This window comes from Neofelis nebulosa, chromosome 17, assembly GCF_028018385.1.
Source record: "Neofelis nebulosa isolate mNeoNeb1 chromosome 17, mNeoNeb1.pri, whole genome shotgun sequence".
Taxonomy (NCBI): Eukaryota; Metazoa; Chordata; class Mammalia; order Carnivora; family Felidae; genus Neofelis; species Neofelis nebulosa.
This window is the reverse complement of record NC_080798.1, coordinates 8859069-8883935: the sequence shown is the minus strand read 5'-3', so window position 1 is coordinate 8883935 and position 24867 is coordinate 8859069. Positions and strand designations below refer to the sequence as shown.

Here is a 24867-nt window from a genome sequence, read left to right as displayed (position 1 = left end):
AGAGCTCTTTGCATACACGGTCAAATGATTTTTGACAATGGCACCAAGACCATCCGATAGGAAAAGAATAGTCTTTCCAACAAATGGTGCTGGGAAAACTGGATATCTGCATGCAAAATAATGAAGTTGGACCCTTATCTAATACCACATATGAAAATTAATTCAAAAAGGATCAAAGACCTAAATATAAGACCTCAAGCTGTAAAACTATTAGAAAAAAACATAGAGAAAAATCTTCATGACATTGGATTTGGCAATGATTTCTTGGATATGACACCAAAGGCACAGGCAACAAAAAAACATATAAATAAGTCAGATATCATGAAAAAATGTTCCAATTCATTTATCAAAAGATAATGCCAACAGAGTCAAAATGAAACCCATAGAATAAAAGAAAATATTTGTGAAATCATATATCTGATGTGGGATTCATATCCAGAATATATAGAGAATTCTACAATCTGATTCAAATATGGGCAAAGGACTATGATGAGACACTATCTCACGCTCGTTAATATGTCTAGTATACAAAAAAGAAAAGAAAAAAAGGGAAAAAAAAGAAAAGAACAAGTATTGGTGGGGATGTGGAGAAATTGGAACCCCTATGCTCTGTTGGTGGCTGAAAAATGGTACAGCTGCTGTGCAGAAAACAGTACGGCAATTCCTCAGAAAATTAAAAACACAGTTACTATATGATTTAGCATTTATACTTCCGGTTATATACTCAAAATAACTGAAAGCAGGGTCTCAAAGATATTTTTGTACACCCATGTTCACAGCAGCATTATTCACAATAGCTACAATATGTAAGCCATCCAAGTGTCCATTGAGGGATAAATGGATAAGTAAAATCCAGTATATCAATGTAATGGGATATTATACAGCCTTAAAAAGTTAGGAAATTCTGACATATGCTACAACATGGATGAACCTTGAGGATTATACTAAGTGAAATAAGCCCATCACAAAAAGACAAAGACTGCATGATTCTACTTATATAACATACTTAGAATAATCAAAATCATGGAGACAAACACTAGTAGAATGGTAATTGCTAGGGACTGTGGAGGGTGGAATAATAGGGATTTATTGTGTAACGTACACAGTTTCAGTTTTACAGGATGAAGGAAATATGGAGGCAGATGGTAGTGATGGTTGTAAAAACTATTAATGTATTTAATACCACTTTAAACTGGTTAAGATGGTTGAAGTTTTATATGTATTTTACCACAATAAGAAAATTGGAAAAAATGGAATACAAAATGGTATAGCCATAGAGTCACGGTTTCTTAAAAAAGTTAAACATATGCTTTCCATATAACCCAGCAGTACCACTCCTAGGTATTTTCCCAAGAAGTTTTGTTCACAAAAACCTGTATGCCAATGTTTATAGCTACTTTATTCACGATCGCCCAAACTGGAAAAACCCACATGTCTTTCAATTACTGAATAAAAGATAAACGGTACATTCATGGAATGCAATATTAGCAGTAAAAAGAGAACAGGGAATATTGATACAATGAACAACATCCATGAATTTCATACATATTATGCAAAATGAAAGAAACCAGACTCAAAAGGCTACATACAGCATGACTGCATTTCAATGACATTCTGGGACACCCGGCTGACTCAGTCAGCAGGGCTATGACACTTGATCTCAAGGTTGTGAGTTTGAGCCTTGTGCTGGGTGTAGAGATTACTTTAAAAAATAATAAAATAATAATATTAAAAAATTAGTTTCTCGGGGCGCCTGGGTGGCGCAGTCGGTTAAGCGTCCGACTTCAGCCAGGTCACAATCTCGCGGTCCGTGAGTTCGAGCCCCGCGTCGGGCTCTGGGCCGATGGCTCGGAGCCTGGAGCCTGTTTCCGATTCTGTGTCTCCCTCTCTCTCTGCCCCTCCCCCGTTCATGCTCTGTCTCTCTCTGTCCCAAAAATAAATAAAAAACGTTGGAAAAAAAAAAAATTTAAAAAAAAATTAGTTTCTCCAAGAAATCTGTGGGATTAATTCCCCGTCTCCATTTGACAGATAAGAAAGCTAAGACGAAGGAGAGAAAGTGACTTGCTAAAGGTCATGGAACTACCTAAGGGTTTGATGTAATAAACAAACACACACAGATTTCTTTGTCTCTAAATGCTATATTCTTCTTACCAGGCCAAGAAGCTGCTCAAGACAGAGACTGCAACAACACTCTACCAGTCACTGGGTCTGGGATTAGTCTTGCTGCCCTGGACACCTATACCAGTGACGGGACATGTGGACATTTCCATATTAGAGGTCTACAAACCCTACCACCTGGAGTCCTAAAACATGTTTTGCCTCAATTTGCCTGCCTAGGCTCTAGGCCCACCTGCCCTGCTCCCTAGGTGGGAACACAGGTGGATTTGTAGGTTTGGGGATGCGAAAATTGATAGAGACAATGATGAGTTCAATTTGGGAAACAATGAGTGTGAGGGCTTGTGGGCACCAACTTCTAGCTGAGAAACATCAAGAGCATCAGACCACATGACAGGAAAATATGTAAATGTAAGATCTGAGAAGCTAAGTAAAAACCCTATAATCCTGAATTTGAATTGAAAAAATAAGTATGAATTTATGATGTATTTAACCTTAGAAGGCTACTTCCTAGCTCTATCTATTGAAAAGACCTAGAAACAATGAGCAATGCGGTAGCAATGAACACCCCTAGCACAAAATTGTGATCTCTAAATACCACTTCCCATCAAAAGGAACTAAGTATCCTTAGAAAAATAGCAGATTTCAGGGGCGCCTGGGTGGCGCAGTCGGTTGAGCGTCCGACTTCAGCCAGGTCACGATCTCGCGGTCCGTGAGTTCGAGCCCCGCGTCGGGCTCTGGGCTGATGGCTCTGAGCCTGGAGCCTGTTTCCGATTCTGTGTCTCCCTCTCTCTCTGCCCTTCCCCCGTTCATGCTCTGTCTCTCTCTCTCTCTGTCCCAAAAATAAATAAAAAACGTTGAAAAAAAAAAAAAAAAAAAAAAGAAAAATAGCAGATTTCAGAGCTGGGTATGAAATGTACAAAGTAATCCTAGACCAGAAGGTCTTACCAGAAATCAAAGAAATTATTATATACTTCTGTGGTCTTGTCAAAAAGACACAGGAGTCAAACTGAAGATGCTTCCATGTGCCAAAAATGAGATGATTTGAGCATCAATAAGAATAGTTGCAAGGGCGCCTCGGTGGCTCAGTCGGTTAAGTTGCCAACTTCAGCTCAGGTCATGATCTCATGGTTCACGGATTTGAGCCCCCACGTTGAGTTCTGTACTGACAGCTCAGAGCCTGGAGCCTGCTTTGGATTCTGTGTCTCCCTCTTTCTCTCTGCCCTTCCCCTGCTCATTCTCTCTCATTCTCTCTCTCTCTCTCTCTCTCTCTCTCTCTCTCTCTCTCTCTCCCTCAAAAATAAATTTTAAAAAAAATTAAAAATTAAAAAAGAATAGGGGCACCTGGGTGGCTCAGTTGGTTGAGCGTCCAACTTTGGCTCAGGTCATGATCTCACAGTCTGTGAGTTTGAGCCCCGCATCGGGCTCTGTGCTGACAGCTCAGACCCTGGAGCCTGCTTCGGATTCTGTGTCTCCCTCTTTCTCTGCCCCTCCCCCACTTATGCTCACTCTCTCTCTCTCTGTCAAAAATAAATAAACATTAAAAAAACATTTAAAAATTAAAAAAGAATAGCTGCAATGGATGGAAACACATCAAATATATGTAAATCTAGGAGTCCGGAGAGATGCTAAAAAGAAAAAACTCAATGACCATTTTTGCAGAGTATTAGGCAATAAATTCATTTTTTAAGCTGGCAAATGAGAGGAAAGAATCAAAGTTTATTCTGCTTTCCTCATACAAACTGTATACCAGGGCAACAAATGTTTGGTAAAGGGAAGTTTCTCTTTCTGGAAGTATTCCAGCTAAAAAAAAAAAAAAAAAAAAAAAGGAATGATAAAGCTGGAATACCACCATTTCATAATCTCTAATGAATATGTGTATCTAGACAATGACTATTCATGGCTGCTCACATGACAAAAAGAGAGAACATCCAGAGAGTTTTTGCCTCCTGACAGAAGCATATGAAACCATTCATGAAGTATTCTTGACAGAATACTGACCCTAAAACGAATCAACCTCTTGCCCTAACTACCAATTCATAAGAAAGCCAGGGAAAAGAGAAAATATTAAATGACACCACAGGGAGGGAAGCAGCAAATTCCAGATGGTTAGAAACTACAGGACAAATAACCCAGTTTCATCACTAAATATATTGCAGAGGGGGGGAAAAGAGGGCAGGAGATGTATAGATTAAAAGATTCTTTTTTTATGAATATAATTTATTGTCAAATTGGCTTACATACAACACCCAATGCTCATTCCAACAAGTGTCCTCCTCAATGCCCGTAACCATTTTCCCCTCTCCCTCACACTCCCAAACACCCTCAGTTTTTTCTCTGTATTTAAGAGTCTCTTTGGCACAAAATCAGATTAACCACTGGAATATATGCATAACCAACAAAATAGATAGTTTAAAAGGTTCAGATTTGTTTTAAGTGATAAAAAGCTACATAGAAATAAAAAGTAGATAGTAATATACAAGAAGGTATATTACTTAACAGTATAGACTTAACAGTCACTAGTCACATGTAGCTCACAAGCACTTGAAATGTAGCTGGTGTGACTAAGAAAGTGACTTTTTAACTAATTTAAATATAATTTAAAAACTTCTACTTGATTCAGTTACTAGAGAACTTTTTAAGTATGTTTAGAACAACCTGGATATGTGAATCTACTTTTTCACATGTGGATTTTAGGAAATTTAAATACAGATCAAATATTTTCTGGTAAAAATTTAGTGTTCAAATTGAGATGTGCTTATTAGTTTTAAATACACACTGGATTTTGAAGACTTAGTAGAATATAAAATGTCTCAATTTTTATATTGGTCACATGTTCAAATGATGTTTTGGCAATCTTGGGTTAAATAAAACTATTTTATTAAAATTTAAAAAAAAAGAGTCTCTTCTGGTTTGCCTCCCTCTCTCAAAAGATTCTTTAAAAAAAAAAAGTTTATTTAGGGGCACCTGGGTGGCTCAGTCGGTTGAGTGTCCGACTTCGGCTCAGGTCATGATCTCAGTTCGTGAGTTTGAGCCCCGCATCAGGCTCTGTGCTGACAGCTCAGAGCCTGGAGCCTGCTTCAGATTCTGTATCTCCCTCTCTCTCTGCTCCTCCCCTGTTCACACGCTGTCTCTCTCTCAAAAATAAACAAAGATTTAAAAAAAAATTTTTTTAAGTTTATTTATTGAGCAGGGAGGGGCAGAGAGAGAGTGGGAGAGAATCCCAAACAGGCTCTGTACTGTCAGCGTGCCACCTGACATGGGGCTCAGTCCCACGAACTGTGAGATCATGACCTGAGCCAAAATCAAGAGTCTGATTCTTAACCAACTGAGCCACCAAGTACCCCAAAAGATTCTTAATGGATACAACAACAAATTACAACATACGAATTTTACTTGGATGATGATTCAAACCATCTAAAAAAGTTCTGAGACAGTCTCTCAAATAGTGAAACAGAGTTGGGACACGATCGAGCAATTCCACTCCTAAGTATCTGCCAAGAGAAAGAAAAACATATGTTCCCCCCCAAAATTGTACATGAATATTCATCACAGCATTATTCATAATAGCCCCAAAGTGGAAACAACCTCAAATGTCCATCAACTGGATAAATAAAATGTAGTATATCAATACAATGGAATATTCGGCGATAAAAAGAAATAAAATACTGGTAATATGCTATACAGGGATGAAACTTGAATATTATGCTCTGTGAAAGCCAGTCACAAAGGACTACATGTATTGTATGATCTCATTTATATGAAATGTCCAGAATAAGCAACTCTGTTGAAACAAAAGTAGATTAGTGGTTGTCTAAGGTTGAGGTTGGAGGCTGAAGCATTTGGGGTGACAGCAAAAGGGAGGGGGGTTTCTTTTGGGGGTAATGAAATGTACTAAAATAGACTGTGGTGATGGGTACACAACCCTGCCATACTTTACAAGCCACTGAATTGTACATTTTAAATGTGTGAATTGTATGGTAGGTGAATTACATCTCAACAAAGCTGTTAAGGGGCATCTGGCTGGCTCAGTCAGTAGAGTATGAGACTCTTCATCTCCCGGTCATAAGCTGAGCCCCACCTTGGATGTAGAAATTACATTAAAAAAAAAAAAAAAAAAAAAAGGTTAAAAAGAAAGCTGTTAAAAAGGATAAAGCTACCAGAAAAAAAATACATATATATTTATATATATAAATATTATATATTTATATAAATATGTAAATATGTAATATTTATATATATTGTTTATTATATATAATATATAATATATATACATAAAATATATTTATGTATATTATATATATATATATATATATATATATATATATATATATATATATGAGACAACCAGGAAAATCTAACTACTGACTGGATATTTGATGTTATCAAGTACTGTTATTTATTTTATGTGTGATAATAGTTTTGTCAGGTGTTTGTGGGGATTTTTTAAATGTTTATTTTTTATTTTTGAGAGAGAGTGAGCAGGGGAAGGGCAGAGAGAGGGGGAGAGAGGTTCGGAAGCGAGCTCCCCACAGACAGCAGAGAGCCCTATATGGGGCTCGAACTCACAAACCAGGAGATCAGGACCTGAGCTGAAGTAGGACGCTCAACTGACAGGTGCCCCTTGTCAGGTTTTGTTTTTAAAGGGTTCTTATGTTTTACAGATATGTATGGACATACCTACAGATGAAATGATAAATTTGGGATCTGCTTCAAAATAATGGGGAGGCTTTCAGTGGGAGGAGGTAAGTTGAAACCAGACTGGTTGCCAGTTGGTCACGAGATGGGTGATGAGTACAAAGGAATTCATGAAGTTATTCTTTTACATATGTTTGAACATTTCCGAAATAGAAGGGCCAGAAGCCACAGCAAGAATCTGTATCAGGCTACCCTGACTCACCGTGTAAACCCCTCTTTCTTCTGGGTCTCCTGATGAAAATTAAGGATGACAATAGCTGTGTCTCATACCATTCTCATATAAGGTACCATACCAAGGGACAGGGCTCCATTTTTGTCTAATGAGGCCGGAGATTCCCCAGAGCAGTGCTAAAGAAACTGCTCATCACACGCAAGGGTGCTACGAAACTCGACTTTCGACAGTAGGATCCCCAGAGCTATCTAGTAGAGAGGAGTCTATGATAGAAATTGGTCTATCTCTAATCAGGAGCCCCTACAGCAGTGTGGGATATTCACATTGCAAACCACCTTGCAGTTAGGTACCAAAGGACATTCAACAAGTAGCTGGAGAATATAAAAATTGAGAGTGGGAGGAGACACCCCAAGATCCTCATTCCACTCCTATCCGTTTATCCGGTAGGCCCCTGCTTTTCAATCCCCTCCCCCACGCAGGTTCCATTCCCAAAGCTGAGAACTGGATGGGGAGGCAGAAGGGAGGATGAACACCTGCGTTCCCAAAAGGAAGGGGGTTTAAAACTCAAGACTGATCATGAGAAGACGACTGCCTCCGCTGATTTTCACCTTACCCAACTCAATAGCACCAAGCTTCCAGCCGACAGATCGTTTGGATGGGGGGGGGGGGGGGGGGGAGGGGGTGGCGAAGGAAAGTGAGGGGCGGGGCTACAAGGTACAGGAGCCAACGGGTGATGACCCCGACCTCCCTAGCTTGACCAGCGAGAAACACCGGAGGTCCAGAGACTTCCGGGACCACACCTCTTCCTATTTACCCGGCCCACCCCTCGAGTCCCACCCGCCAATGGTTAGGATATCTGCTTTTTCTTCCTCAATCACGGAAAGTTAGGTAGAGGCAACTACCCTGTGGTAGCTGAGCAATCCGAAATACTGAGATCTCTGAGTACATAAGGGAAACCCATTCCCTGGATCTTCGGGAATCCCAACCACCTCTACCCACAGCTCCCAATCCCAGTCGCTGACTGACCCCTATCTCCTTTTGGTAAGTACGTCAGCTCAGTTGTGGACTCACCCCTCCGGAAGTTCTGAGAGACCCACTCGTCATCACCCACTAGGCAAATTCATTTGACTTAGCCCTGTAGTAAAACCTGCCAGGTCTCCTACCACACAGATATGGGGCCCTAGTGGGCTCAGCAATAGGTAGTTCCCTAAACCACTTGTGTTGATTCACAGTCTTGGAGCCTCTTTTTAAAAATAATTTTTAGGGGTGCATGGGTGGCTCAGTCGGTTAAGTGTCCAGCTCTTGGTTTCCGCTCAGGTCATGATCTGGTAGCTCATGAGTTCAAGTCCTGCATCAGGCTCTGTGCTGACAGTGCAGAGAGTGCTTGAGATCTTCTCTATCCCTCTCTCTCTCTGTCCCTCCCCCACTCTGTCTCTCTCTCTCTCTCAAAATAATAAACTTAAAAAAATAAAAATAAAATTTTTAGACTCATATATGATTACCATGTCCCATTGGCAAATGATTAATATCCTTTCCATCTTAGCTGAAACCCCATTTCCCACGGTTCCCTTGGCTAAAGGCCAATCCCCAGACAAAGCAAGTCTAGTAATCTAGATCTGAATTTGCCATGACAAGGATAGGGCAGGAACTCTAGGCTGGACATTTGGCTCTCAAAAGAATGGAAGACTTTTGGGAAAAAGACATTTATAGAAAAAAGAAATCGCTGACACCCAGGACTTAGTCCTGGTGGACTGATTTATTGACCAACAACATTACTCCTCCAGCTTCCTTCCAGGAGCTGGACAGATCAGTCAAGAAGCAGATTTGGTAGACATGACAAATAGTGAATATCATGGGTGTGTGTATATACTGAGGAAGGGGATGGGGAAAACACAGTGACAGTGGTAACCAGGAAGGATGGGGTCTGAGAGGGGGATGCAAAGCCAGGCCCCATGTGTCCACCAAATTATGCCTCTACTTTTGGGAATAATAGCAGTTCTGTGTCTGGGGACATCAACAGTTGCAAGTTGGTATGAGTTGCCTCTTATGCTATTTCCAGGAATGTGTGATGTCAAGTCAAATGAATGAAGTTAGGCAATCATACAACAGGTTGATCAGCAACTTGATTATCACCTCACAGGATTTCCTACTTTTGGACCTCTTTAACGGGCATTGGCTGGATTAAGGGTAAGGATTTGGAAGATATCATAGGCTTACCCTGGCTTGTGGGATTGAAGGGAATCCTGTGGGTGAGGCAGTATGCAAAATATGTGTGGATGGGGAAGATAACAGTGAGAAAAAGGGCAATCGTTGCAAGAAGCCCCAATGATGGGTATTGGTGAAGCACCTCTTTTGACTGTGGAAAGATGGGAAAGGGGTTCAGAACATCAAAGTTCCCAGAAAAGTGAGGACTGTAGAAGGGAAGGGTGGGATAGGAACCAGGGCAGATGACCAATGAGTCTTCAGGGAGTCAGAGAATGAGACAATAGCATCTTTAGGCCATGAGTGGATTGAAAGATCTGGCCCCCACTCTCTAGCAAGGTCTAGTGTCTCGGGAAAGAAGCTCACACTGAGTCCCAGGCCACATAGGTGATAGTCTTCAGAGACAGATGAATCAGAGTAATCACAAACAGGGCTAGCAGCATAACGGGACAGAGAAAGCACCACAGCCAATGGATGGGAGAGATGAGGGGTCCCCACATGATCGCCAAGTCTTCAAGGAACCTGGGAGGAAGAGCCACAAGACTGTGGGAGGCCTAGTCGGGCTTCACCCAGCCTTGGGCATGGAGGGCAGCCTAACCTTAGCATCTTTCAAATATTCTACTTCATCTCCCAAACTCTGCCTCAACTCAAGACTCATCCTCTCTTATCTTCTCCCTAGTCAGTCTTGCATCGCAACCCAAGAAAAATTTTCAAACATTTCTCTACTGCTCAAAATTGTTCATGGGCACCCAATGCCCTTGGGATAAAGGCCAAGTCCCTTTCATTCATTCCATGAATATGAAAATGTTTATGATGTGTGAGGGACTCTTCTACATGCTGGGTATCCATACTAACCAGCTCAGACTGGAAAAGGTGGCAACACTTGACCCTTGGGGGGAACTTTTCTTAGTTTCTTCAAGCCCATGTATCCAACTCCTTTACTGCATGTTCTCAATTGCAATAAATATCCAAGTGGGGTCTTTTGGCCACGAAGGCCCTTCTCTTTGTCTTTTCTTTGGAATATTGCAATAGCACCCAACTGTTCTCCTTGCTTCACTCCTGACTCCTCATAGTCTATTCTCCACACAGCAGTCATAGGTATTTTTTTAAATAAATCTGACGATGTCACTCCCCTGCTCAAAACCTTCCAATGCCTCCTCTCGTGCTGCAGAAAAAAACTAAGTACTGCTATAGCTTAGAAGGTCTTCCTTGATCTCCTGTTATCTCTCTGGAACATTCTACTCCAACCTCTCCGATCTCCTTGCTCCTCAAAAATTCCAGGCATGATGCTTCCTCTTGCCTTGGTACTCAGTGTTTCCTCTACTTGGAACACTTCCTCAAAATCATGGCTCCTTCCTTCACTTCCTTCAGGAGTCTGCTCAAATGTCACCTTATCAGAGAGGGCTTCCCTGCAATCCAACCTAAATTAGCACCCACACATACTCCCATTCTTGATCATTTTACTTTACCTTTTGATTTTCTCCTGTCAGTTGTCACCACCTGACATTTTTATTCGTTCATCTGGTTACTACCTGTCACCACCACTAGAATATAAATTCCTTGAGGACAGGGATGCTTGTTTTATTCAATAACCTTGGTGATTAAAACAGTGCTTGGCACATATTAAGCACTCAAGAAATATGTTAAATGAATGGATAAACATGTTTCTCCGAAGGCCCTGAGGTTAAGAGTCCCTGCATCACTCTAGATGGGTGACAACAGAAGCAACCAGAAAGGGGTCAACCTTCCCTATAGACCCAAGCTATCACCTCCTGGCCCCACAGGCCCAGCCCACAGCCATGTTTTCAAATATGATGATGATGATGATGATGATGATGATGATGATGATGATGGGGAGGACTGTTCAGTATTCATTCAGCAGGCTGATGAAGTAGATGCCTGAAGGTCGAGTGAAGAAGAAGCCACACAGGAACATGAGCCCAAAGACAACCACTGGAGGGAATACTGGATGGGATCAAGGTCAGAAGTCTAGTTGGGTGACAAGGGCTAAGCATAGGTTATAGACCTGGGCTGGGTAAGAGTCTCAGATAAATCAGGCCCATTGGTAGGAGTAGGGCATTGGTCAGAGTACCGGTAGGCTGTTTTGTGTATTTCCTGAAAGAAGAAAAGGTGTCCTGGAGTGGGGTTAGGACGCCCTGCATGATCCCTACCATGGTGCTCAGCCCCAATGTCAACAAAAACAGGAAGAGGATAGACCAGCAGACAGACCCAGGAATGAATGACATGGTTTCAACGAAGGCCATGAATGCAAGGCTTGGGCCCTCCTTAACCTGTTGAGGGGAGAGAGGATAGGAGTTAAAGTGTCCTTGGATTTAACAAAAAAATACAGAGAAGGACACTATCTACCTTCCCTGGAAGACTCCCTAAAAGCTGTGGGTCACTGAGAAAATCAGATCTCCAAGCTGACCCTCTGACATGGAAAACCAGTCTACCTGGCATTACCCGTGGAGGGCATTCTGCAAGTTCTAGTTCTCTGCATCATCTGGGCTGCAGGTTATCCTGGTGCTTCTGGGATGTTTTTCTGGTGCTAGCAAAAGCTGAAATTTCTGTTTCACAAAAGGCTTTGAGTAACTCCACGCCCTGCTCACCTACTTTTACTGACCTTCAAAACCTGCTTCTCTAAGTTGCAGTCACTCAAGTGGCTGAGGACAATGCTCTTGATGTGCTGGAGAAGGCTGTCCAGCCAGGAGTCAAGGCAGAGTAGGGCTATCAACCAGATTGGAAGGGGACTGGGCCTCAAGAGGGAATTTCCCTACGGTTATCAGCTTCTCAAGCATTTCAGCATTCCTGGGGGTAAGGAGTTGAATCACACAGGACCATTTGGCCCCTCAGGAGATCGCCTCCTTTTCCCTTATCTTCTAGATAAGGAAGGGCACCACTAACCTAGCATTATTGATCCAGGCACAGTAGAGCCTGGGACGAAACCTAGAAGGTACTCACCTCCAGAATCATGAATTTATGTGAGCCTGGAGAACTTATGACCATGGGGGAAGCCCAGGAGGAGTGTTCTGCATTATCTTCACAGGAACTCTGGGATATCTGCTGCAGTGACGGGTGTCTTATTCACCACCTACCTCTTCCCTTGCTCTCTTCTTAACTAGTGGGTAAAAGGCAATCTTCTAGGCTTTGCATTACCGAATGTCAGGAAGCACCATGTACTTAGATTACCATGTACATAATGCTGCCCTAGAGGTGAGCTGGTGAGAGAAACTGCTTCTTGGACTTTTTCATCTGAATCCTGTTGACCTATTTAGCCTTATCTTCCTCCCATGATCCTCTGAACAGTTTATGCTCTAATCATGCTTAACTACTTACAATTTCAGGGCTGGCCATGCTCTTTCATGCCCAAGACCACCCTCACCCCACTACCATTCTTCACTTGACCAATCCCTACAGATCGTTAAAAATCCAATTCATTGCTCTACACGAACTGCAGTGGAAGGCTTGACACAACTTACTGCTAAGAGCAAAATGCAAGGTGCAGGGAACTCAGTATAGTTTGATCACATTTTAGAAAACAAAATACTGTATGTCCTTTTGGTAGTAGGCAAGCTAAATATTTGGATCAACCTCACTGTAAATAAGTTAAAAGTCTGAAAAATATTTTTAATCTTCTTAATTAAAATATTGAAAAAATGAGAAATTATTATACAAAAATTGAAGTGCACACAAAAACAGTGGGGAAAGGGGACTTCCAAAGCAACTTGTTCCCAAAGGTAAAAGCCAAATACAGCACTGTACCCCTAGTTTCCAATTTTATGACTTTTAAGAAATAAAAGGAGAATGAGGGTCAGATATAAAGCACCAGAGCCTGCACAAAGTAAGAATCAGACCAGAAGGTCTTCCCCTAATCTCGCAATTCAAAGGGCTACTACACCTTCAGTATAAAAATGAACCAGAAGCTTGCACTCAACCCTTCCACAAGACAGGGAATGCCAAAGAAGGCTGCTTCAGAAATGATCAGAACAAAGGGAAATGTTTTAAAGTTGCTGACATGGGGTGCCTAAGTGGCTCAGTCGGTTAAGCACTCGACTCTTGATTTTGGCTCAGGTCATGATCTCACAGTTCATGGGTTCGAGCCCCATGTTAGCCTCTGCACTGACAGCATGGAGACTGCTTGGGATTTTCTCTCGCTCCCTCTCTCTCTGCCCCTCCCCTAATCACTTACTCTCTGTCTCTCTCTCTCTCAAAATAAATAGACATTAAAAAATAAAACTCCGAAAAAAATAAATAAATAAAATAAATAAAACTCCGGGGAGCGCAGGGGTGACTCAGTCATGTAAGCGTCCCACTTTGGCTCAGGTCATGGTCTCATAGTCTGTGAGTTCAAGCCCCTGTGTCGGGCTCTGTGCTGACATCTCGGAGCCTGGAGCCTGCTTCAGTCTGTGAAGATTCTCTTCAGCTCATTCATTCTCTCTCAAAAATAAATAAACATTAAAATTTTTTTAAAAATAAAGTTCCTGGGGCGCCTGGGTGGCGCAGTCGGTTAAGCGTCCGACTTCAACCAGGTCACGATCTCGCGGTCCGTGAGTTCGAGCCCCGCGTCAGGCTCTGGGCTGATGGCTCGGAGCCTGGAGCCTGTTTCCGATTCTGTGTCTCCCTCTCCCTCTGCCCCTCCCCCGTTCATGCTCTGTCTCTCTCTGTCCCAAAAATAAATAAAAAACGTTGAAAAAAAATAAATAAAGTTCCTGACATGTCATAACCAAGTCAATCCTAGGTTGGATGTGCAGCCCAAATATTTGATCCTGGTTGTCTCAAGAACTCAAGCCAAGAACTGAGTTTCAAGTAGTCTCTTTCTAATGTCCCTATGCATCAGGTAGAAACAAAAGTCCTATTTATAGGAATATACCTTCATCCTAGGCCTTAAGAATTCCTACAAATAATGGTCAAATAAATAGGACAAAGAGACAATTAAGTACACAAAAAGAAGACACCATGAGCAATAACCATCAGAAACAACACAGTAAAAATTGACCTAAAGTTACTTCCAAATATTAGAATTATTGAAGATTATATTTGCTGTGCTTAAATAATAAAAGACAAGCTTGGAAATATTTCAAAGGAAACAGAGCATCTTTTCATGTGTCTGTTAGCCATCTGGATGTCTTCTTTGGAAAAGTGTCTATTCATGTCTTCTGCCCATTTAACTAGGTTGTTTGTTTTTTGGGTGTTGAGTTTGACAAGTTCTTTATAGATTTTGGATACTAACTCTTTATCAGATGGGCTAGATGGGTGATAGGTATTAAGGAGGGCACTTGTTGGGGCACCAGGGTGGCTCAAGTCAGTGAAGTGTCTGACTCTCGATTTCAGCTCAGGTCATGATCTCACAGTTCACGGGTTCGAGCCCCACGTCGAGCTTTGTGCTGACAGCTCGGACCCTGGAGCCTGCTTCGGATTCTGTGTCTCCCTCTCTCTCTGTCCCTCCCCAGCTCACACTCTCTCTCTCTCAAAAATAACATTAAAAAAAATTTTTTAATCAAACTGAAAAACATTAAAAAATCTTGAAAGAGGCAGAGAAAAATGATACACTACATATTCAGCAACAGCAATCTCAAAGACTACAAATTCCTCATCAGAAATGGAGCCCAACAGCAAACAGTACATTTTTTTAAAGTTTATTCATTTATTTTGAGAGAGAGAGTGAATGTGTGAGTAGGAGAGGGGCAAAGAGAGAGGGAGAGAGAATCCCAAGCAGGATCCACACTGCCAGTGGCAGAGCCCAGTGTGGGGCTCAAACTCACAAACTGTGAGATCATGACCTGAGTTGAAGTCAGATGCTTACCTGACTGAGCCCCCCAGGTGCCCCTGAAGTATTAATTCTAAACAGACTGTAGAAAGTTAAGTGCACACTTTTGTTGGGTTGTCCTCTTAGTGTGTTTTAGGAGTTCTTTACATATTCTGAATATAAATGTATAGAACATATAAATTTCTCCAATACTGGGACATGCATTTTCATTATCTTCACGGGTATCTTTCAAAGAGAAAATGGTTTGAATTTTTATGGTGTCCAGTTATTGACTGTAACAAGGCCTTACATACTAAGGAGTGAAGAGAACTCGAAAGAATAGAGGAGCCACTGATCTACAGGACGGCAGGCACTACCACCAGGCCTTAGATCATCTAAGAAAAAAATTAACATGGAAAAGTGATTCCCAGGATATACTGTTAAATGAAGAAAGGATAAAAACTAACTTCTGCATAAGAAAGAAGGGTAAAAAGGGGGGCCTGGGTGGCTCAGTCGGTTAAGCATCCGACTTTGGCTCAGGTCATGATCTCGCAGTTGTGAGTTCGAGTCCTGCATCAGGCTCTGTGCTGACAGCTCGGAGACTGGAGCCTGCTTCCGAGTCTGTGTCTCCCTCTCTCTCTGCCCCCCCGCCATTCATTCTCTCTCTCTCTCTCTCTCTCTCTCTCTCAAGAATAAACATTTAAAACAATTTCCTTTAAAAATTTTTTTTTTTAACGTTTATTTATTTTTGAGACAGAGAGAGACAGAGCATGAATGGGGGAGGGGCAGAGAGAGGGAGACACAGAATCTGAAACAGGCTCCAGGCTCTGAGCTGTCAGCACAAAGCCCGATGCAGGGCTCGAACTCACGGACCGTGAGACCATGACCTGAGCCCAAGTCGGACGCTTAACCGACCAAGCCACCCAGGCGCCCCGAAACAATTTCCTTTTAAATAAAAAGAAGGGTAAATAAAAATATATACATCTTTCTCTTTGTTTTTACAAACACACACAGGAAGGATAAATAAAAACATAATGAGATCGGTTTACCTATAAGGGATGGATGAGAAATGGGTTGAAGTGCTGGTGAAATTTCTGAGTGTCCCTTTGTATAATTTTCTCTTTTGAAACCACATTAATGTTTCACATTAAAATAAAAGTTTGAGGGACATTAAAATTCCATATAAACAGAAACAAATGAACATTAACTGTATTTCAAGTAAGTGACAATCATACTGAATGAAGGAAAAAGAACTAACCCAAGTAATTTAAAAAAAAAAATTTTTTTAACGTTTATTTATTTTTGTGACAGAGAGAGACAGAGCATGAACGGGGGGGGGGGGGGGTCAGAGAGAGGGAGACACAGAATCTGAAACAGGCTCCAGGCTCTGAGCGGTCAGCACAGAGCCCAACGTGGGGCTTGAACTCACGGACCATGAGATCATGACCTGAGCTGAAGTCGGCCGCTCAAACGACTGAGCCACCCAGGCGCCCCTAACCCAAGTAATTTTGAACACAGCATTTTAACTATAAAATTCAGGATAAAGACAAAAAGTTGTCAACAAATACTGAACTCTGGGATTAGTATGTTTGTTTCCGCAATGGAATGAGCTAGCAATTCTGTAACTATTTGCTGTGCATTCTAGCTTGGAGATTAAGCAAGTGTGTGTGTGTGTGTATGACAGTGAGACCAGCAACAAGAGATAGAAAGACCATTACAATCCTAATAATACTGTGGAAGGAAAGACCATTACAATCCTAAATACTGTGGAAGGTAACCTGGCATTATCCACTGAAGCTATACGTGGGGTAGAAACATGACCATAGTATTTTGCAGTTCCTCCCATCAAGAGGTAAAGTCTGTTTCTCCACCCCTCAAATCTGGGGTGGCTTTGTGACTTCCTTTGACTAAAGAAATGTAGCAGCAATGACAATGAGAGTATTCCCATGCTTAGGCTTCAAGACACTTTGCTGATTCCACCTAGGTTCTCTGTGAGCTGTCATATGAGGAAGCCCAAGCTAGCCACACAGAGAGGCCTCCCGGAAAGAGCAAGCCTTGCGGACCCACCAGCTGACCGGAGCGCTCAAGCGAGCCCTGTCAACACCGCACACAGCAAAGCGGTGCAGTCCCAGCTGGGCCCAGCTGAATGCAGACATGCGAGTTAACCCATGCAAGCCCAGTAGAAGCACTTGCCAGCCAACCCATAGAATCTTAAGAAAAAATAAATCATTCTTGGTTTCAGCCATTTACTTTCGGAGTGATTTGTCACACAGTAACATAGAACTTGGCATCAACAATCTCACTCGTAGATATATACCCTACACACATAAGCACATGTGTAGTACATCAGGAACACGTGTAAGAATGTTTAGAACAGCATTGTTTTAATAGCCCAAAACTGGAAAGACTCTAAATGGTCAATAGTATAATGGATAAATAAATTGTGGAATGTTCATATACTGGAACATTATACAGCATTAAAAGCACAGACCATATGGATGAATCTTATGAACACACGTTGAAATGAAAGAAGTAAAACACAAAAGAATACAAAGAGAATGTATATGTAAATGAACAAATTAAACTATATAAATGGACATGTTAAACCATATTGCTTCATATAAGTGTACAAACAAAACTACATTACTTAGATATGCATGTGTAGATAATAAAATATATAAAAAAACAAAGAACTAATTACCATAAAAGCCAGGACAGTGGGTGTGAGGAAAGAGTTTATAATTAGAGATACACAGAGATCTTCTATGGGTCATTCTAGTTCTTAACATGGGTGCTGTTTATTTTATAGTTATTTATTCTGCATATGTTGTTTTACGTGTGTTTCTATATGTATGTAATACCTCATAATAAAATGTTTTTTAAACATTAAAAAATACCATTACACTCCCACCAGACTGGCAAAAATTTTCAAGTGTGACCAAGTCTAATCAAACGTGCAGAAAGTTGAATATGCAGAATTCTCACACATCATAAGCCATTTTGGTAATGAGACAACACACAGTAAGACTAAAGGTGTGGGCACCCTACCCACCAATTCCATTCCTAAGTATACACCCCAGAGGACTCTTGCACATAAGCACATGAATATTCCCGGGTTAATTCTAGAAGAAAAGAGTGCTTATTTACATGGATTAGGATAGGGACAAATTCAGCTTAGGTTTGCCTCCTCTAGGAGTCCTTCTCTGACTAGCCCAGTCAGAATTAAAGGCTCTGTCTTCTATACTCCCCATCACCCCTGGTATTAGTTATCATGAGTCTGTGACTGTCTGATTATGCAATTCCCCCACCTCCTCTCTCCGAAAACTGAAAACTCAGTGAAAGCAAGAACTGTGGTCTGATTCACCTGTCCACATGTCTGTGGTACACAAAGAGTTCTTTGTAAATGTCTGATGAGTGTTTTTGAAACTAATGCCTAAAGAATGAAAAACAAGGGGTGAGCAAACAATAAAAAATCTCGTTCTGAGAGTCCTTTTGGGGTTTAAGTGCGACAGATTGACAGAAATCCCTAAACTTAGGAGTTGAAAGTTAAGAGTGAAAACATTCAGCAAGTGGAAAGTTCTCCATATAGGTGTGCTCTTAGATGGTATCTGAGACCAGAGTAATCTTGAATGTTTGCCACTTTTAGCCTATCTCTGTGGTGGTACTCTGAAGTGGATGGCTGGCAATCTCTGAGTTTGAAGATTTCTAGGGCCAGAAAGAGGCTCTGGGCAAAATATTATATGACAGAGATTCTACTGTCTCTGTGTTTTGCTCCACGGGACAGTAGAGACTTGCAAGTGCACCTGATGTTGCCAGCTGTGGACAGGAGTCTCTGTAGCACGTTGAAAGTCAGGGTCTCTAGGTTTTGTAGTTCCCTGGCACTGGCACCCTCAACTAAGGGGCTGGCGTTACTTCTCACTGCAGCGGTGCGTGATGACTGTGGCTCAAAAGCCCAGGACACAGAAGTAAAATGATGGGACCAGCAGCATGCTGAGCAGGTTGACCAGAGTCACAATGAAGGCATCAATGAGACAGTTGCTGGATGGGTACATGTGCGAGGATAAGGAGACAAGGCCAAAGCCTAGACACAAGGCAAACAAGACCCGGTTCCCTACTTCATGCCATACATCCATGTTGTACATAGTTGATATCTAAAAGGGGGAAGACAAGTACAAGGTGAAATGTCAAAGAAGGAGAGGAGAACCTTAGCAAGTATGGGGGGGAAGGACACGGGGTAATAAGGGGGAAAGGATGCCCTAAAAATAGACAATAGGAGTCTGCCAAGGCCCGGTAGCAGAGTGAGGAAGATGTACTTTACCTTGGAAAGCATCCAATACTGAAGGCCAAATACTGCCCCTTAGAGCAGTAGACACAGATGAGGAAACTGAGGACGATGCAATAAGAGACTGGTACCAAGACATACATTACCTGAATTGAGAATGGGACATATCAGCAAGCATGTACCAGTGAGGGGTCAACCAACAATCAACAGGGATCAAAAGTTCTGAGTCAGGGGCGCCTGGGTGGCGCAGTCGGTAAAGCGTCCGACTTCAGCCAGGTCACGATCTCGCGGTCCGTGAGTTCGAGCCCCGCGTCAGGCTCTGGGCTGATGGCTCGGAGCCTGGAGCCTGTTTCCGATTCTGTGTCTCCCTCTCTCTCTGCCCCTCCCCCGTTCATGCTCTGTCTCTCTCTGTCCCAAAAATAAATAAAAAACGTTGGAAAAAAAAAAAGAATTTAAAAAAAAAAAAAAGTTCTGAGTCAGAAGTGCGGAGGAGACAGTTTTCAGCAAGGGTCAAGGGCTGGTGGGAGCAAAAGGCCAGAAGGAGCAAGACATTAGGAGATCAGTGATAACAATATTAGATGAGGTCTAAGGCATCCGAGAATGTCAATGGTGGCTTAAGTTTCCAGAGAACCTGAGCCCATTAATAATGAAAGCGCTAACAAGATACCAGGACACCAATAAGAACAATTTCAGACTGAAGACTGGTGACCCACCATCCTCAATTCTGTCTGAGGCCTTCAAGGTCAGCAGGTACCAGAAGTACATGGAAGGTGTTGTCCTTCAGGATCTGGGGGCACCTGTCTTTGGGCATGCCTGCTAGATAGGATGATCCCTCCCTCTTCTTTAGCCTTTCTCCCACTTCCTCCATCTCTTTCTCCCTCCCATTTCTTCTTCTTTCTAAGATTTTCCTCTTCTTTATCCCTCCTCACTCCTTTCTCCTCTTCCAAATTCCCTTCCAGCTGTTTTCCCCATCTCCTCCTCTCTCACTTCTTCCTCACCAAATTCACTGGAGTTCATCAATAAGGGACAGTTCTCCCATGGAACTGGAAACTGGAAGGACTGGGCCAAGTAGGACAGGATCCAGGCATTGACCACATTCAAGTATAAGTTGGTGATGAAGCACACCTGAGGGCCACAAGGGAGGTGGCTGGGGAGGAAGAATGAGAACAGGAAAAAAGAGGGGATTAGAGAGAGAGAGGACTGGGAACTGAAGAGACTTGGCCTGTGGAAGTGAAGTCACGGGACCCATCCCAGGACAAGGGTCAGGGTGCGAGTGGGGTGTAAAGGGCAGGCCGGGGCAGCCCAGGACTCCTCACCATGAAGCTGGTATACCCCACACCACCAATCCAGGGGCTGATGACCTTCCATACACCAATGCTGCCCTGACGCATTCTCTGACCAGCTGCCATCTCCAGGAATAGAAGAGGAACCCCGATCAAGAACAGCATGAGGATGTAGATGATGAGAAAACTGCCTGTGCAAGGGAGTCAGGAGGGCTCTGAGAACCACCTGGCTTCTCAGTGCCTAGACTTCTTTGGGGGTCCGGGAAAACACATTCCCCCGCCCCGTGACCTCCCTCAGGGCCACAGGCATCAGGGCTCAACTGTTTCCACATCCCTCACAGTCCCAGGTGTCCCTTCTCCCCCAATTTCTGTAAGACCCAGATGCCTAGTTTCCACCCCCACCCTGGACCACCATCCTTATATTCTGATACCCTGCACCCCTACGCTCTTATGATCCTAAGTGTTCAGGCACCTGACTCCTATCCTGCTCAGAGTACCAAATTTCCAGCCTCTACAGATCTCAGAAACCTTGGAGTTTGAAGCCTCTTGTGGATCCATGATTCCTGGTCCCCAGACTTACAACCTCCATTGTGAGGTGGTAGGAAGAAAACATGCCAGAGATCACTCATCCTCATGGAGTAGCCTACCTGAGTCAGGATGTACTCAACCTTATTGGACCAGCATGGACGGTTAAAAAAGGTCTCTCTCTTTTCCTTCTCTGCAACCTGCCCCTTCCCACATAAGGGTTTCTGGGTCAGGGTAGCTGCCACTCTTTTTTTTTTTTTTACGTTTATTCATCTTTGAGAGACAGAGAGAGAGACAGAGCATGAGGGGGGAAGGGGCAGAGAGAGAGAGAGACAAAGAATCCGAAGCAGCCTCCAGGCTCTGAGCTGTCAGCACAGAGCCTGACGCGGGGCTTGAACTCATGAACTGCAAGATCTTGACCTGAACCAAAGTCAGATGCTCAACCGACTGAGCCACCCAGGTGCCCCGGTAGCTGCCACTTCCAATGCAGAGATGTGCCTGGACTGGCTAGCTCTGTACTTGGCCTCACAAGCCTGCATCTCCCAGGCCTAAGCCTTTGCCACCTGGGCCTCCAAAGCCTGGGACTCTGAAAGCCGGACCATCACAGGCCAGGGAGCCATGCCCTTATCTTCCCAAGATTGTCTTTCTTGGGCACTCTCAGAAAGTTCTGTCTCAGTAGAGATGGCTTTTGCCAGTAAAGATGTGGAATCCTGGGCCTCTATCTTCATTCTAGGCAGACTCCCTGGAGCAGCTCCAGCTTTTTCAATGGGGTCTTCACCTTCCTGAACAGACCTTAAGGACACCAAAACCTACATTTAGATTTGAGAGTCAAAACATATAAAAATCTCTATATAAGTTTTACCTCTTAGAAATAGTTCAGTACAAGGGAGAAGGGTAGAGATAGCCAAGCTAACAGTTGGGAATCGCACTCAAAGGGCTTCTAAAAACATTGAGGTATACTCCCTATGGAGGGAAGTACCATTTATAGTGGGCTTTTGAATCAATGAAACAAACTTCAGGGTGCCTGGCTGGCTCAGTCAGAAGAGCGTGTGACTCTTGATCTCAGGGTTACAAGTTCAAGCCCCATGCTGGGTGTAGAGATTACATAAATTAAAAAACTGAAAAAATAAAGAAATGAATTTAATACATCTTGCTTATAACGTTAGGAAGGTTCCTTTAACTCTCTGGGCTTTCTCATCGGTAGAACACTCAGGTCTCTGCTCAAATATCACCTCGCCAGAGAGGTCTTCCCTATCCACCTATCTAAAACAGCAGCTACCCATCCCCACTACTCTCTCCATCCTACCCCCTTTTATTTTTCTTCATAGCATTTTTCACCTCCTGATGCGATTAGCTATTGATTGTTCATCTCATTTTTGTCTATCTCCGCCCCCCCCCCCAACTCCCCACTGACTGCTCTCTCCCCAGCAAGAGGACAGTGCTCTACCTCACATCTGGGGACACTCTCCTCTCTGCACTTCTGCCACTCTGACCTGTTGCTGACTCCTCAAATGCTCTACAAGAGAATGGGCAAGGAGTGTGCTGAAAAATAAAAGGAAAAAAGAAAAGAAAAAAGAAAAACAACAGGATGTGGTGGAGGGGAAGAGAGAGGGAACTGGATTTTTCTTTCAGAAGGGGAAGGAGCATGCCATCCAAAAGCACAGGTAGGTCTCAGGGCAGCACTAGCGCATCTGGGTCACAAGAATAATCAGTTGTGAGACATACTGTTTGGAAAGAGTTCTTAGTAGCTCAGGAAATGCTTATAATTCAATGACAGGTTAAAAACCAAAACTGAGACGCAAATCTGTGTCTATAGTTCTATCTCTACTACCTTTAAAAGCGCAATGAAAGCAAAGGCTGAAAGAAAATACGCCAATGTGTAGAAGACAATAAGATATTTTTATATCTTTCTCTCTGATTTTATTAAAATGTCTAAAAAAAGTATTGCTTCAATAATCGAGAAAAGTATGTATTGACATGTAAAAATTAAAAATAAAAAGATGAGGGGTGCCTGGGTGGCTCAGATGGTTAAGCGGCTGACTTCAGCTCAGGTGATGATCTCACCATTCATGGGGTCAAGCCCTGTGTCAGGATCTGAGCTCAGAGCCTGGAGCCTGCTTCAGATTCTATGTCTCCGTCTCTCTCTCTGGCCCCCCCTCGTTTGCACGCTTTCTCAAAAATAAATAAACTTAAAAATAAAAAGATGATACTGGACACAGAAGTCAGATTGAAGGAGTTCTTTCACCAATGTATGGGGCAACTAAAGCATCAAAATAAATAATAGTAACAGATGAGAACCCATAGAATAAAGTAAGAATCCATGAATCCATAACGATATAAATGAGCAAAAGGAAAATTTCTCCTTACAGCAAAATGAAAACTAATAAAAGTATAAGGAATGATGGAATTAGAAAGTCATCATTTGGGGGCACCTGGGTGGCTCAGTCGGTTAAGCGGCCGACTTCAGCTCAGGTCATGATCTTGCGGTCCGTGAGTTCGAGCCCCGCGTCGGGCTCTGTGCTGACAGCTCAGAGCCTGGAGCCTGCTTCAGATTCTGTGTCTCCTTCTCTCTGACCCTCCCCCGTTCATGCTCTGTCTCTCTCTGTCTCAAAAATAAATAAACGTTAAAAATTAAAAAAAAAAAAAAAAAAAGAAAGTCATCATTTGGAAACCATTGAAATTTATAACTAATTCAAGCAAGAATCATCGATGGTTACTAACACAAGAAAGTTTGGTGGGGACAAATAATTGCCCAGTATTAACATATCTCCTCCAAAAAAACAAAAACAAAAAACAGAAAAATAGTACCTTTATAGTGTTAGACACCACCTGAACCAAGTAATGAAAGCCAACTGATATCATCTGTCTCCTGATATGATGCACTGAAAAGAACACATCATTTCAGTGCTATTCCTGCCAAAAATGTACAACCAGAATCCAATCATGAGGAAACATTAGACAACACAAATTGAGGAACATTCTATAAAACAACTGGATTATTTTCATTAAAAATTGATCAAAGTCATGAAGATAAGGAAAGATGAAAGAATTGCAAGATTGAAACTACAATTGTAAGTCTGAAGTTATGTGAAAATAAGAAGTTAATACTGGGGGCGCTTGGGTGGCTCAGTGGGTTAAGCGTCTGACTTTGGCTCAGGTCATGATCTCATGTCGGGCTCTGTACTGACAACTCAGAGCCTGCAACCTACTTCAGAATCTGTGTCTCCCTCTCTCTCTGTTCCTCTACTGCTCATGCTCTGTCTCTCTCTGTGTCTCAAAGATAACGAAATATTTTAAAAAAAATTTTTTTAAAGGTTAATACCAGAACTCGAAAAGCAGCTGGGTTGGACTTCCAGTTTCCAGTTCACATGTTAGGAACTTGGAAGTCACCACTCCATCCTAACAAGTAAAAAGCTGAACAGATTGCAAATCAATAACTGGATCCCTAAGGGAGGTAGGGGCACAGAGTAAACCACTGCCCCCAAGTCTGACAGATAGTCAAATACAAAGATTACTTGATTACTGGAGCAGAAATTTAGGAGGAGAAACTGCCAAGGAACTGAAAGAGCGGACCTACGCTGGCCGACTCCATCTTGTTCTGTGTCCTCCACCTTGAGTGACTAAGTCCCCGACATGCCCCCTTTCCGGAGAAAATCCGCAGAAACCTCAGACCACGCCTCCTCCCCTTGAGTAACCTCCCGCTCACCCGTTCAAACTTCCGGATCAAAACACGACCTGCGACCTGCGTAAGAGGACTCCGACCCTTCCCCAGCCAACCGGCTGAGGCCACCGCCATTACCTCACCAACTACCCCTAGACCCCTATAAAATCTTTGTGCTTTTGA

The 24867-nt window shown here is 42.7% G+C and overlaps 1 protein-coding gene and 1 pseudogene across 9 annotated transcripts in view; both read right to left on the bottom strand.

Annotated features, from left to right (window-relative positions):
- The window catches only part of LOC131499995 (orphan sodium- and chloride-dependent neurotransmitter transporter NTT5-like), a 79835-nt gene that overhangs the window by 28683 nt on the left and 26285 nt on the right, over nucleotides 1–24867 (bottom strand). Inside the window, exon 1 of one of the 9 annotated variants that reach the window (XM_058708640.1) lies at nucleotides 7888–8043. The exons of 5 other annotated variants lie outside the window; for them this stretch is intronic. The gene's annotated coding sequence lies outside the window, so the exon portion shown is untranslated. Of the gene's footprint in view, nucleotides 1–7015; nucleotides 7343–7598; nucleotides 7666–7887; nucleotides 8044–24867 lie in introns of those variants that run through there. 3 more of the 9 variants (XM_058708636.1, XM_058708641.1, XM_058708642.1) reach the window with 3 other exon arrangements.
- Nucleotides 8806–24819, bottom strand: LOC131500151 (orphan sodium- and chloride-dependent neurotransmitter transporter NTT5-like; annotated as a pseudogene).